The 16,183-nt window shown below is 39.1% G+C and overlaps 1 protein-coding gene across 14 annotated transcripts in view; it reads right to left on the reverse strand.

Annotated features, from left to right (window-relative positions):
- Positions 1-16,183, reverse strand: part of WWOX (WW domain containing oxidoreductase) — a 932,057-nt gene that overhangs the window by 642,068 nt on the left and 273,806 nt on the right. The gene's annotated exons all lie outside the window — the stretch shown is intronic.

The raw sequence follows: 16,183 nt of genomic DNA on the forward strand, positions 1-16,183 counted from the left end.
TCCTATGTTAAAACTTTGTAGAAACATTGCACTGGAGTGTTTCCCATTTGAAGCAAAACACCACTATTATTTGCAAACGTTCAGACAGGTGAATGGGGTGAGGGATGACTCTTGCATTTTCAAAAGTTCTGGCCCTTGAGGATTATCCAGAATCCTTCTTAAACCTGTATTCCATATTTGCATCAGTATGTTTATTAGTGGTTCATTCACTGGCAGGTGGGGGATGGAGAAAGATGTCTCACTGTTAGACAGTTGCTGACTCTCGTCAGTGGTCCTACAATGTGAGGGCCATTCTCTCTGCCATTCTTTTGATTTTCCTGTTGCTTCATGTTAACAAAACTACTGCTGTAACTGTTGGCATCAAATCTGCATTCAGAATAGAAAGAGAGGGGGAGAGAAAACACCAGCAACACCTGCCTTTTCATCCAAAAGCAAAAGATTTCCAGTAAGGCCTGTGCAGAATTCCGATTTTACTCGCCACTCTCGGCTGCTAAGGAAGCCAAGGAAATGAGTACAGAATCATCCTTTCCAATATTTACAGTGAAAGGTACACAAAGGCACCTGGCACATTGGACATAGTAGAGGGCAGTGAATATGGCTTATTTATCTCTGGCTATATCCAGAATTAATTACATGAAGAACCTGGACAAAAAAAAGGAACTGAGAATCCAAAGTGATTTAAAACAAACAACAGTACATCAGCGGGGGCAAGAGTTATGATCTGTTCACCCAACCCATTTCTTCTGTTTCCTCGGTGCACAGCTAGACTACATTTCCTAGCCTCTTGCATGTCGTAAATACGTACCACTCCCAGTCCTGGTCCTTAAAATTTCCCACAGATGATACCCCATGTTCTTGCCTCTTCCACCAGCTTGATGCAGAAAACCAAGGCAGCCTTGGAAGGCAGATATTGGAGGTAGCTGAATCACAAGATGAACAAAGCCTGGGTTCCTGAGTCACCATGCATAAGAGAGCTGTTGGCCCTATATAAACTAGAAATAAACTTTCACCATGTTTGAGCCACCATCCTTATTGTTTACAGCAGCTAGTTTTACCTTTAATAATGCATCAGTCTAAAACTTACAAGTCTGTTAGAGTCTCTGAAAATTTCATTCACGTCTTTTTGGCTCTAATCCCAGAGGTGTTACCAGTGCCGGTTTGTTCTACAGAATTTCTAGGTGTCATCTAAGCATCGCCTCGCTCTGGCTTCTGCAGCTCACTCATCTTGGAGGATGGCCTTCTCAGGTAAAGCATGTCTGATGGCACTTTTGCCAACCAGAAGAGAAAAGCACGAGCCTATAGGCCTGGCCTGGTTGTCCATATATAAGCTGAAGCCATAGACTTCCCAACTATGCGTGAAGTACTTGGCAGCCTGCTATGCTTTTAAAGTGTGGTTTTTCACATCTCTTAACTAGGCTCCTTTTATCAAAAAAGCCCTTCTGTACTCTCTGTGATATACTTCCAGGGAAAGTTTAGCTTAACACTGAATGGGTGATTTATAATGCCATCATCACGCTGCATTGTGGAGCCCCGTCATCTCGATTTTAGAACCCTGGTCCCTTTTCTGTTTACTTTTTGTCTGCCTTCAGCCCTTCTCCAAGTGCTATTGTGAGGAGATGCATTTTGTCGCTTAAGAGTTTAGCTTTTTTAAGTTACTCTGAGTCACGTTTTCCTTGTTCTCCTGTTTGTAGATGGAAAACAAACTGCATAAGAGAAATGGCTTTATAGTACCAGTCCTTAAATATTTTACAGGCAGAAATGTTGGTGGGTGGTTTGGAGGCTCAATTACCCTTCTCAGGAAAGGGCATAAATATCCCTGAGGGTTTACAAAACAAAGCTATAGTGACTCCTCAGTGCCACTTAAAAACTCAGTATTTAAATGTGCCTCTGAAACCTATGTCTCAATGGCGTTTGAGCATTCAAAAAAGTAAGGCCAGTAAAATTGCACAGGTGTTAAAATCAATCTATCTATCCATCTATCTATTGACAGACACAATAAAGATAGCTAAGTCATTCAGAACTATTCAGTATGAGACATTATGATATCGAAAGTTGCCATCTTGAATATATATTTTTGGGGAGAAAGCAGGCAAAAAGGTAAGTCTTTTCAAGTGTTAGCTACTTAAAAAGAAAGAGTCAGAGCAGATCTGTTGTAATGCAGAACTAGGTAGCTGGGGGCTGTTGCTAAAATCAAAATATGGATTATAACTTTATAATTGCAGTACATTCTACCTGATTGGACCCATCCACAATGCTTTGAAGTAAATACTATTATCCCTACTTTATAGATGAGAAAATTGAGGCTCAGAGAGGTTCAGCAAACCTGCCCTAGTCGATGAACTAATGTAAATGTATAGCAGACACAGAATTTGTACCTAGGTTTGTTTTATCCCAAATCCTGTGTTTTCTCCACTTTACCATGCTGTTTTCTCTATCAAGACACAGGATCACTGCTGTCTCCAGAAAAAGGAGGACTTTCGGCATCCCTTCTAGGAGGAGCTGAGAAAGTGCCACAATTTATTTAGCTCCTCTAGGAACTGCCTTCCATGGATGTGTGGAAGCAAAATGATGAATCCAGAAAATCGGTTTGAACTCTGATGGATGGTGTTCCTATGCACAAGTTTCTCTTTTATTAATAATATGGAAAAAAGAACCAAGCAGCTAGATTGGCCAGCACTGGTAAAACTTCAGTTTGAAGAGTCCAATGTTTAGTCTCTCCATAGATCAAAAAAAAAAAAAAAAAAGCAGCCCGAAAAGTATTCCTAAGTTTAAGGACCAGATCTGCTCTATAGAAAATAGAAGCAGAACAGGGAACAAGTAGAAAGCCATAGAAGAGTGAAGAAAGGGTGCAAAGAGAAGCCTTGGGTACCTAGAGGCCAGGATGCTCTGAGGAGGTGATCAGGAGCAACTTTCTGAAAGAGATGAGTTCTGACTGGTGGCTCTGAAAGGAACAGGGAGAGTCTGAATTTTTTTTTTTTTTAATAGAAAGGAAAACATATCAGTGGACATCCCCTCCCAAATCATCAGTTTCTAAACTGGTGTTAGACACCAACAAAAAGAAAATGAAACCAAGGTGGCAAGAGCAAGGGTGATTGATACCGCTGAGTGTGGAGTCATTTCATAGCCAAAAAGACAGGGCAACTAGAAAATTCTAATGCTGTTCTAATACTTATAATAGAGTTATAAGAATTACGTTCTTCTAAATTCTAAGGAGGCGAGGGGGAAAGTTTCAGTGCCATGTCTATCTCAAGCTTTTATCAGCACTAATTTCAGCCCCTTTTTCCCTTATAATTCTGAACAGAGGGAAAACAGACATTAATTAAGCAAAGCTTTATCTCTTTCTACTCTAATGAAAGCCAAGTTACAGTTATATTTTTCCCCAAGATTTTTCTCCACTTAATGAAGACATTATCCCTGAGTTTCAAAGTCATTTTACAAAAGAGCATTCAAGAGACATTAAAGTCAGTTTAAACTAAAAAGTCTTTTTGAAGTCAATAAACAATAAAAGAACAATGAAAAGAGAGCCTTTGATCGTGCTTTAGTCTAAAGTCTTTAATTTCTGTTTTAATCTACAAGATGTGTAAGTCTTGTACTCATACATTCTTCATTTCTAGAATAGATTCAGCTTGAATCAAATGTTTGTTTTATAATTCTCTCCTTTAAATATGTATGTATTTGTGTGTATGTATGTGTGTGTGTTGCAAATGTGTAAATACATGTGTGTATGTATATGTATATACAGACATCACACATATACACATACATACATATATCATTAACACGACGGAGGTCAGCAGGAAGTTCTCCACTAGAAAGGGAAAAGTTTTAAAATTATTTCCATTCTACCTCTTTGAAAATTAAAAAAAAGAGAAAATGGCATCTTTGGCTTTGAAATTCATGACAAGATCAAAGACTATAATGCACATAGATTTTTCAAGGTATACATTATTAATAACACAGGCAAACACATAACTAATCAATAGCATGGTCAAGAAATGATAAGGTAAGCACATGTTTCAGTGGCTCCCTGAATAACATGACACAGGGTAGAGACTGGGTTTCTGTTCTGAGATCTGTTTACTGGGGCATTACACACAGCCCAATCATTTCCTCGCATGCTATAACAGTAGGATTGTTTAGTACAGATGGAAGTAAAGGGGAAAAAAAAAAAGCTTAATATACCCATGTGCCAAAACGTCTTTCCTATGTGTTAACCTCTCCTTTCTTTATTCAGGTGAAATTCACATGTCATAAAATTAACCATTTTAGAGTGTACAATTTAGTGGCATTTAGTATATTCACAATGTTGTACAACCACTCTAATTCCAAAACACTGTCATCATCTCAGTAAGAAATCTCATAACCATTAGCAGCCATTCCCCATACCCGCTTCCTCCAGCTCCTGGCAACCACCAATCTGCATTCTGTCTCTCAAGATTTGCCTATTCTGGATATTTTATATAAATGGAATCATATAACAGGTGATCTTTTGTGTCTAATGTGCTAGCCTCTTTAAGCCTATCTGAATGTAACTCCGATTCTAAAGATCAGTTCTTCAAAAAGAAAAAAAAATCCATGAAACATAAATACTTTAAAAACATAAATTGATTACACTACTGGTGCCCTCTGATGATAGGTATTATTTACCAATGTGCATTTATACAGGAAGCTTATTACCAAAACAGATTGTGTTAAGTAAAAAAATATCAACACCTTCCTGGAAAGCATGTTAAATTAACATATTAGGGTTCACGTGATTATTAGTGAAAAGGCAAATTATTCAGAGGCATTTCCCCAACCTTTAAGCTTGGGGTCATGGGATAAAGCAGATAGTTCTTTAACAAATCTTCCTTTAGGGTCACTTAGGAAAATGACATGACAGGCTGAGTGGTCTGTAGGTTTAAATCAGGATGATTTTCAATCTAGACTATTCATCCATTTAGAAATGAGAATTCTTATAATTCTACTTGTTTCCCTGATCGATTTCTCCTTTCCCCTCCTTTCCCTGATTTCTCCTTTCCTTCTTTCCCATAAATAAAGGGAGGAAGAGGGTGACCCTTATCAGACCTTTAGAGAAACGAAGCCTTCCCAGGAGGAATGGGCAGGAGTTCATTGAATTGGGGCAGTGGTTCGATATTTGCAGATAGAGGGGAAAGTACAGACAGATCTGGGTTCGAATCTTGCCTTTGCTTCCACCATGGCCTCTAAACTGCAGTTTTGTCATGTAGAAAATGGGGACTGCCATTAAGATTAAATGACACACGGGCACATGGTAAGCATTCAATAAATTCTAGTCATTTGGCACTATTATTCCTATTAAGTCAAGTCACTTTGTATGGATTATAGGAAACAGTAAGCATGACTTTTGACTATGCTTTCAATTAACTTTCCTCTCTTCCTTTCTAGCTTCCTTCCTTTTCTTTCTTCCTTCCCTCCAATTCATGCCAGTGTGAACCTTGGCCACAGGGCTAAGCAAGGAGCATCTCAGCATTCCTTACGCCACACCTCTCTGAGATAGATCAGAGCTAATCAGGTGTTCACTGATACAGTTGTGCTCTGATCAGCTTCATCTACTCCAAAATAAGCCTCTGCCTGTGTATCCTAGGTTCTAGTATCCAGAGCAACAAGCTAAGATTTCAGTTCCCTGGGAGAGAGGCCCCCTTGATGAAATGACAGCTCCAAACTGAACAAGACTGTCCTGAGACTCAAAGGTCCATACTGAAAAATTGGAAATTTTGACTCACTCTTTGTAATCAACCAGGTGATTATTTGCAAACAGAGTCCCCTTATAAAATACTCTTTTAAACTCTTTACTTGACTATAAACCTTAACTAACCTAACACACAGTGGCCCTGGGGTGAAGTAAGCGTTAGACTTCCCCAAGTTTTATGGATCAAGGTGAGAACCCAATGACGAGGTTTTGCCCAACAGATTCTACAACTAACTGCAGAATCAAAAAGGATTTATTGAGGACCTACTATGTACCAGATTAGGAAAATGTGTCCTGTACATCGTCCCATTATATTGTCTCATCATTCATTCCTAGGCATCCTGCCAAGCCTTACCCCACATCAAACAATACAAATGACCGGTCACCTGTATTTATCAATAATGACAGCTGCTTGGCATGTCTAGACAATGCTGGATAGCATCTTCTTTTATGAATTTAAATAATATGCTGCAGCGCATAGCAAAGTCTCCAGCCATGTTTCAATGTGCAGTTGGAGACCTTGTTCTTCAAGGGTTGTCCTTTTAGCCAGCCTGGCATTTCAACATTAAGTAGCATAAAAGAATTTCTTCAAATGAGCCTTTCCCACGAATAGATACCACCTACACATACCTGGAAGGGCACCTCAAACATGGGCATTACACTTAAAATGCCCCATGTGTTCTGAAAAATGCCAGTCTCAAATGCATAACTCCTCAGTGCCTTGTATTTATTTATTTTTTTTTCATGATTTCTTTCCGGCACGGCAAGATCAAACCTGTTACTGTGAACACAGAATTGCAGTGGGATATGGATTTGACAGGAGGCAAACACCTCCCCTTAGCAAAGGCAAATAAAACAAAAGTTCAACGAGCCTCAAAGCCAGTGTGCATAAATGTCACTATGTCTGGAAAAAGGGGAGACCAGAGGACATTTGTGAAATTCCAGTCTTCCCAAGGCGGTGGGAAAAGGTTACTGTGGCACGTTCTGATGGGAGCAAGTGCCGGTGCCCAAGAAAAACAGCAGGGACAGGGCGAGACTCTGGGAAGCAGCCATGGTTTGGATGTTCTCAGGGTGGCTGTCCCGGTTCCCGCTGCCTCATTTCTCAGAGCTAATCAAGGGAAACGTAACTAGTCCAGGCGGCAGGGTGAGTTTACAACAACTGACAGTAACTATAACATACGCCAGTTTGTATTAAGATGTTATTGCACCTTTCCAGTTCTAATCACCAATTATGACTCTATTACTCCTACTTGGCAGTTCATCTGCTCCTGCCTCCGCTAAGGGCGACTTGGAGACGGACCTCTGATCTCCCGGTTCCACTTCAGTGAGTGCTCAGCACGGCGGCTGTCATCTGCAGACACTGAAGAGGTAAGGCATTGCTTTTGCTGAGATAACTGTACCTGACCTTACAACAATTTACTAAGGAAATACCTGCTTAATAGCAGTGTGAGTGCAGTTTCCTTTATGCTCGCAACGGCACTGCAAATTAGCGACAACAGGATAAATCTATGGCCGGCTCACTAGACACTTCATTAAATCACTGTTCTCTTGCCTTGTAGCGCGCTAATAGAATCACAGCCCTCGTTAGCTACTGAATAAAAGATCAATCACAGACTTTGAAAGCTCTTGCTACCAGCTTCCAGAGGAAACAAGGGAAAAAAAGAGAGAGAGAGAGAGAGCAAGAGAGAGATATTTAGGATCATCACTGAGATTCTGAATGGCCTCGCTGCAAGTTGCTTAAATTACCTTTTCCACAACTGACTCCAACTGCAATACTCAGAGGAACTTGTTAAGCCTGCTTTCAAGAGCAGCACTCTAATATATGACTGCTAGACCCTGGTCAAAAGTTCATAATGTGCATATGTAAAAAGGTACTAAATTGCCTGAGGGCTAAAACCAGAGGAGTTTAATTGTAGCAAAATGCTGAAAATGGTCTGTTGAGGGTCCTTCTGTTGGGATACTGCTGGCTCTGGCTGATTGAAGTACAGAACATAAAAGCCTTACAACAATATTTCCTTAAATGCTAGGGAAACTGCCAGCAGTTGGTATTGCATGAATGTTGTGGTTAAAGAAAAACATTTTCCTCCCCTAAAATAAATAGAGTATTAAGAACTGCTCCAGCCCATAATTCTAAAGCATGACGGAAAAAGGGAGGGCTCAATGATAATAAATAAGGTATAATTCATAGGGCATGTCCAATCTACTCGCAGTGTATTTTTACATGGGGCACATTGAAGGTATTCAGGCATGACCTGTAAGGGTTTTTGGAATGGTTCTGATTTTGAAAACAGCTTTGCGCTCGAATAACAGCTGTTCCTGGCTGCCTTGCCCATCGCTGGGTCAGACGGACCCGTGTGTGGGTCCCTGCAAAGGGCCCTAGCTGGCTTGTCTTTATTCTCACACAAAAGGAGATTTTGAGTCCCAACTACACATAGATTTGGCTTGTTTAAATGGGTTTCTCATGCTCAGAATTCTCTACCTTCCCCAAACATACTTCCCCAATCTTTTTTCTCCCCTTTCTGGCCTCATTAATTAGCTCCTCATTTGGATAAATGGCAATGGAAGAGCTGTAGACAATGACTTGGAATGCTAGGAGGGTCTGTGTTAAATACAGGACACCTATGAGAAACCAGAATTTGAGGTGGGCTCTCTGATTTCAAAGAGCTGTTTGTGACAGTTAAAGTTTTCATGGATAGTAAAATACCATGTGTCATCTTAATCAGGTTTTTAATTATAGCAAACATAAAATTCTGCACATTGTTGCAGTACCAAACTAACACGAAGGTGGCATAGTAACGACCAGATAGTTTGACAACTGCCAACGTTGTGTCGGATGCCCACTAATGAATATGTACTTGGGCCGTAATATGGGTTATATCCGTGGGGAGAATTTGATATATGACATTAGCAACATCCATTCATATTCTTATTGATATCTGGGATCAGCATTATTCTCCAAGGAAAATAATTCTAAACTTGCAGTGGGATGCAAGTGATGCATCCTAACACAATAAAATAAACTAAAAACTCAACTTAAATGAAGCATTTGTTTAATATTTAATATTTAATTGCTCATGAAATCACTCCATCCTTTAGGCCATTGGTCTCCAACCTTTTTGGCAACAGGGACCAGGTGCTCCTATGAGAATCTAACGCCTGATAATCTAAGGTGGAGCTGAGGCGGTGATGCTAGCGTTGGTGAGCGGCTGCAAATACAGATAAAGCTTTGCTCATTCCCCCGCTGTTTACCTCTGGCTGTGTGGCCCAGTTCCTAACAGGTGACAAACCAGTACTGGTCTATGGCCCGGGGATTGGGGACCCCTGTTATAGATCCAACCCTTGCTATGTCACCTGGCTTGGTTTGGAATATATACATGTCATGTTTTAAAAGGAGTCAAATCTACTCTTTAGTTCTTCAAAAGCCAAAACATAGAAGGTCATTGGCTGTGCCTGCCATATACCATGCCCGTTTCCTCTCTTACAAATTGCAAATGCAAGTTCTTCAGGCTGATGTTCTACACGAGGAACCGGCAGCTTCAGAAAAGCTATTCCAGTGTGATCTCTATTCTCTTCTCCACAAAGGTTGGAGAAATCAGTGCACTTCAAGCACTAGCATTCGAGGAGGAAAGAGGAAGAAAAGGCAAAGTAAGAGTACACTGATGGGTTATTAAATTGAAAGCAACTAAGGAAAATATAAAGCATAAACTGCCTCCACTGCAATCAGAAATGTTGAAACAGTAGCTCACTAATACTCTCCAGTTCTTGATTCCTTCTAGGCCTCAGGGCACACATCTCAAAGGGCAGGACTAGATCAATGTGCCCTCACCTTCACCCTACCTCCGCCATCCTAGGCCCAAGCACAGAGGTTCCCAAACAAAAGAGGAGCGGAACAGCTCCTTTGGAAGTAGCATCATGCTTGTCCCATTAACAGCAGCCCCACAAAACCATGCTCAGCCCTGGGGTTAGGAACAGAGCCTGCAGAAGCCTTGGCGTGCACATGCTTAGAGAAGGAGTGAGATGCAATGAGTGAGGTACACACATTTGAATCGGATGCTCGGCTCTGCCACTTACTAGCTGTGTGACCAAGGCAAGTAATTCAAGGCCTTTGATTTCCTCATCTATAAAATGGGCATAGTAATTCAAAACTCAGTAGTGGGAAGTAAAATGAGTGAAACAATATATAAAAAATATCTGACCCATTGCCCCACATTCAACAAATCCATTTCCTCGACCATCCTATGCCACCTGTATCAAATAATCCAAAGGGTACTCAAATGAGAATACTATATATAGGACCATTCTAAAACATGGTGGCAGTTTTCAATATAATTTCATTGGAAAACCATGTGGACCTTCTGAGAATCAGCGTATTCCAAGTATGACTTAATCTCTCTGATATTGTTGCTCACACTTAAGAATCAATTCAAACATGGGAGCAAATGAGATTTATCATAAGTTAATAGTATGCATTGAGGTGCATATTTACAAGCTGATTACCCAGAACCTACAGAAAAGCATGAAAATTATATTTGTGACTAATTGTTTCCATCCCCAGCCAGCTTCCTAAAGACAAACAAAAGACTTCTAAGGCTGCCTTAAGATGTCATGGGTGGCTTTTACTTTCTCCGGTTACTGACACCACACCTGTGTGATACACATTTCCATTTCCATTTGCTGCAGGTAGACCCCATCCCAATCTCAGATCTCTATGTGAAAAGTGAGAATGAATTCAAACGAAAAAGTCACAATGAATGTGCTAAGTGACAGCAGAAAGGCTGAAGGTGGCAAAGTGACACCCAGGAAAATGATGGCATTCAGTTTAATTCTTGCTGAAAAAGCTGTAATTTAATACAACGTGTAAAAGTATATACTAAAATACCCTAAATAATAATAATAATAATAATAATAATAATAATAATAATAAAAAACTATCACTGATCTTAAAACCATCAGCAAAATCCCCATCGCCCACAGATTGAGCTGCTGTGTGGATTAGGTTTTATGGACACTAGAGAAATACAGCCTGCTGCAGGGTCACCTGCCTGGAAAGTGTGTAGCCTGACTTTATGAATAGTCTGTGTCATCTCCATACTCGGGGATCCCTGTGTTTAACTCTCAGCACACTGCATGAGCCTGGAGTTCTACAAGCCAGTAATTTCCAGCTGAGCGAGTTAAAGCAGTAACCAAACTGATTAATTCAGAGAGAGAAGAGAGAACCAAAGTATATATTTAGTACTTTTCTTCGAGAAAATTACTTTGGATTTACATAAAGAGAAATAATTAGGTATTTCTCAATCTCTCAAAATAATTTTTAATTTTTATTTTGCTTTCTTGATGTCCCTGACTGTGTATGTCCATAAAAATATGTGTAGAGGACAGGCAGATTTCCTGTATAATGGCAAACCTATCTATGAAATTCCAAGCTCTGCCACCCCCATCCTCAACACATAGCCCATAGAGCTGCAGTACTAACACTTTTTAGAGGTACAGGAGTCATGGCTTTTGTCCTAGGTAGACAAAAATCACTGAAACTGAGCTGTCAAGACTTTCGAAAGGAAATGGCTTCTAGAACTGAATGATGAGCCTCTCTATGGACATCAAAGCAGCACCCATGTTACTATGTGGCTAAATTTTGGGTGAATTAACAACAACAAAAAAAAGGCAAAATATAAGCAAGCCGATCAAAGATAATTCTGAGATGTTCCGAAGTCAGTTTAAAGGAGCCTTGTCATGGACCAATGGGTTAGGAAAGAGTTGTTCAATATTCTGTTATATACAATCTCTTGGAATTTTAAAACTGAGTCTTGCAATTTTTTCATTTCTAACTTCAAGTAGGCCTTCAGGCTGAATGAGAATGCAAACAAGTCACTGATATTATTTTTAAGTCTTTAACTGCATTTAAACTAGAAGATGATTTCCAAGTATATCCACTGGCAACATCGTCAGCCTTTAATAATGGCACAGACAAGTGCAGAAAGTAAAATCTGCCCCATAACGAGCAATTGATGCCTGATAGTTTACAATGAAACCATACACCACAAACACTCACGTGCACAGATTTTAAAGCAAATATGAAGAAAATGTGAAAAAATAGGTGAAAATGATAGACACCACATTGACCTCAATGGTTGGAGAGAAGGGAGAAGGATGAAGAGGAGGCAATTGCTTCTTGTGATAAAAGATGAAATCCGGGACCATCACAGCCCTTTTCACTCAGGAGACATAGATTAACTGAATTGGTAACAGAATGATTAACTCCTAGGCCACTGTGAAATACAATTTATGCCAGAAATAGCGTTCATTCAAAATACTACAGACACCACATCAGTTGAAATGTAAAATAGGGGCAAGTCTCACAGTGCAATGAAAAGACTCTCTTTTGGGGTCAACGTGAGAGTCTCTTAATATTTCAGAGTTTAGTTTCTTAATCTCTAAACTAACGGGCTTGGTCTAGGTAATCCCTAAGGTTATGGCAAACAGTGGCCACCTGGGACTGGTACCACACAAGGCACCTGCAGATCCGTCCTTCCAAAGCGATCTGCTGGCCACCATTTAGATACTGTTATCCATTCCTTTACTAATATTATCTCTCTAGGTTATAATTAATAGGAGCAACTCACCTGGGAAAACTTCAAGTAGTCATATAAGTGAAGTAAATTAAATACCAAGGTGACACAGGGAATGGAAATTGTTAGACATGAAGATTTTTTTTTTCTTCCGCGAGCCCAATAAGCATGTACTAACCATTCCATCGCTTCCCTTCCCCCCCATATAGTGTACAAACTAATTCCACCCCTACCCCACATACAGATGAAACATAGCACCACCTATTGGCATCCACCAGTACTCATGTGAGTTGTATATATGTTCCTGGGTACATACAGATATATAAATGTAAACACACACGTACATTTTAAAATATTGAATTGTCTTTCCGACTATCAGTGCTAAAAATTAGGTGATTCATACTGTTTATTTTTCAAATGCTGTATAAGAATGTACTTTAAAATGATCCCGTATGCTATATATGTGAGATAAGAAAACAAGTTAACATTTAAGTCAAATAATGCTATGCCAATGAAACAAAACAATTAATTGGCAGGGGGAGGGTGGAATAAATACTGAAACTGAGACTGTAGACCGTGTTCAACCAAATCAAGCTGTGGATCATTTACCTCTGGGCGTTTCCTCAGTTTCCTCATCTAAAAACAAGGGAATGTGACCTCCAGCATGGAGAGTCAAGAAAGTTCCTGATTCTGGTGAGAGCTGCTAAGTTCACATTCTGTTCACATATGCCCTCTGTGATCCACACAAATGTTGTAAAAGCAGAGAATCCTGTAAGAGGGGTTATTAAGATTCTCCCCCGCCACACACACACACACAGAGCTTAGCATTTGGGAAAAAAATGTGAATTAAAAACAACAACAAAAAAGGTCTTTGTATTTCCATCCACTAACTTTGGTGGAATTCACTTTAACTCGCTCAGGACAAAGGTGTAAGTCATAAAGTGACGCTCGCATAGTGAATCTCTCTAACCCAAGACTTGTAATTAGTCATTACTTTGAAAAATCAAGAGAACAAGTAGCAAATCTGGACCGAATGAAAACACTTTTTGCTGTTTTATTCAAAGTGATGCAATGACATATTTGCAGGAAAGCTTCTTCTACTCCTGGATAACCCTGCTTTGGAAGAGTCATTATCTGAGATAGGTGGAAGGCTCTGGAAAGGCCTTTAATGAGGACGACAGTAACAAAACCAACAAAAATGGGGGCAGACACACAATCAGAGAGAATGCTAGCAGTCGGTCCGAATACATGCCAGTTCCTGTAGGCGTACAGCAGATTAAAATCACAGGATGCGCATACACTGTATGACATTTCAACATCGAATAAGCCACCCTTCCAGTGGCATCATTTAAGACTGTGCTTGCAGACATTCTGCCAGCCCACAAGGGGATGTGCATCTTCCCTGTTCACAATGCAAATAGCTCTTTATAAGGATGATCAGTCAATGCTGTGTGCACTAATTTGATAGTTCCGTCATCAGATGGCATTGCAAATTTCATTACATATTTTAAATCATGTTAACATGGTTTCTTAATGTTGGTATTCACTAAAAAGCCACAGCTATTTAAATAATGAATAGGCATGATAATTTTTATACATGTTATAGAACTGACATATGTGGGTATTCTAAATAATTCTCTTCTTAGAATCAGTCTTACATAGTTTGTTATATGTCATCAACAGAAAGACATGTCAAGATGTTTCCAAGACACTGCAGATTCACAATTCTAGTAATTGTTTATGAAAATAAACAACATACCTATGTGAAAGAAAAATACTTTATGTTAAAATACAGTCTCATATTACCTGTATCAGATATCCTTCAGGCAAGAATTTAATGCTATTTCTTTAAAAAAGAAAATACAGGATAATATTTTGTAAAGCACCCACTAAAACAAATGTCAGATATTTTCCTTTGTGCATGCATGCATAGTGGGAATATCAACAAATCCACTCACAAAGGTATATATCACATATTCATTCTTACCCACTTATCTCCCATATTCAGTTAACACATCAAAAGTTGTTTTTACATCTACTCCTACAACACTAGTATTATTTCTCTTGCCTCCTGGCCCTCAATGTTGTTTTGGAACAGGCCTACAAAATTTCTGAGAAGCCAACTCAGCCTCTATATTGGTCTTCATGCTAAAAATGTATTTTTCTTCCCAACTCATTTCCCTCCTACAATAAAAAATGGTCTTTTTGAAACCTGGGCACGAACTGGAGCCAGGAGAGGCGGCCATAAGCAGTAGGGATTTAGAGCTTGGGCACTTAGCTATATCAAAAAGGGCTTGAATCTCCACTCCACTGCCTTTCAGTTATGTGGCCTTGAGCAGGTTATTCATTGCCTTCAAAATTCCTCAATATTAACAGGGAATATTGCTCTCAAAGAAACAATGTGAGAAACAGATAAGGTGCATAGCGTAAGATCCCAAATCCTCAAGAAGGCCTTTGGTGGCTTGCTTTTGCCTTTGCCTAATGCATGCTCACCACAAAACCATATTCATTCCTCAAGCCTTTTCTGTAACGCTAATTCTGTTTTGATTTAAATTTTTAAATTTTGTTCATATTTTTTTGCATTCGTTTTGAGTTTTTACACTATTGCATAAAAATCGTGTTTATCTTGATTAAAATTATTTTATCATCCCCTTAATTTTGTCCTTAATCTTAGTTGTGGCCCTACCATTGCTGCAGCATCTACCTAAAACTTTCTCCTTTTGTGTCTACATCTTCATTGCCCACCTACCCTTCACGGCTCAGTAAAGATATCATTTCTGTTCTGCAACTTCATCTCACTACTCTTGTACCTACCTCTAGTGGTACTCATCTCACCTCAGTCTATCATTCTTTATCTCTTTGTCCCTTTTAACACAAGTGCTCAAAGGCCAAGGAAAATGACTTGCTCACTTTTGCATTTTCTGCCCCTTAGGTCAGCACGAGGCACTCCGAGAATGTTTATAAGATGGTAGCAGGTCAAATAGTTCTAGAACAGCAATTTTCAAAGGACAGACTGCAATATAGTGAGTGGTAAAACCAGGTCATAATCAGCACTTTAAAAAATAAAATACAGCCAAAAAGAAAACAGCAGGGGACGTGGCCCATAGTTAGAATGTGGTTTCATAAAACGTTTGTTTCATATACATATTCACACACATGCATATTATACAAATACACATACATGTATATGCATAAGTTACATATATTGGGTTGTGACATAAAAAGCTGGTATATCAAAAAAAGGACACTTTTGGAGCAATAGGAGATCTTGATTTGTTATTTACTATTTATTTGTTCTGCCACTACAGAGAAAGGGCAAGGGTTCCAAAGTCATCCAAGTTTAAGGAAGTTTGAGAAAGAATCAGATTAGCTACATGTTCAAAGATCTATCCTGAATAACAGAGAAACCCAGAATATTAGAGGAGACTTACTGAGGAATCGCATAGGTGTCACCTAAAAAATGAACATTGGTCTTTTATCAAATTAATAATGTATATTCCTGGTTGAAATAACCACAAAAATTTGGTGACAAAAACTTCACTTGGTAAAATTTAGATTTGTCCAATCTCAAAGTGTAATTAAAATGATTAACATAAAAGAGAATTCACAATAGACAAAGCTATAAAATTTGGCGTGTACGGAAAATAGATGATGAAATCTTCACTGTAAAATATATTTGGAAAAAAATCAGTCCTATTGAAAAGAATTTCAGTAAAATAATTTTTAAGAAAGCAACAGCTTAACTATCAACTACCTTTGTACTGTTTAAAAATTTGATCAAGGTATTTTTTATTTGTTTTTATTTAAACAATTTATTTAAACTAAAAAAAAAAGTTCACCCATTTCAACCCCCACTCACTCATGGCAACTACCAATCTAGTCTCTATATCTATGAGATTGTCTTTGA

Source organism: Pteropus medius, unplaced genomic scaffold (genome assembly GCF_902729225.1).
Source record: "Pteropus medius unplaced genomic scaffold, Ma_sr-lr_union100, whole genome shotgun sequence".
Lineage (NCBI taxonomy): Eukaryota > Metazoa > Chordata > Mammalia > Chiroptera > Pteropodidae > Pteropus > Pteropus medius.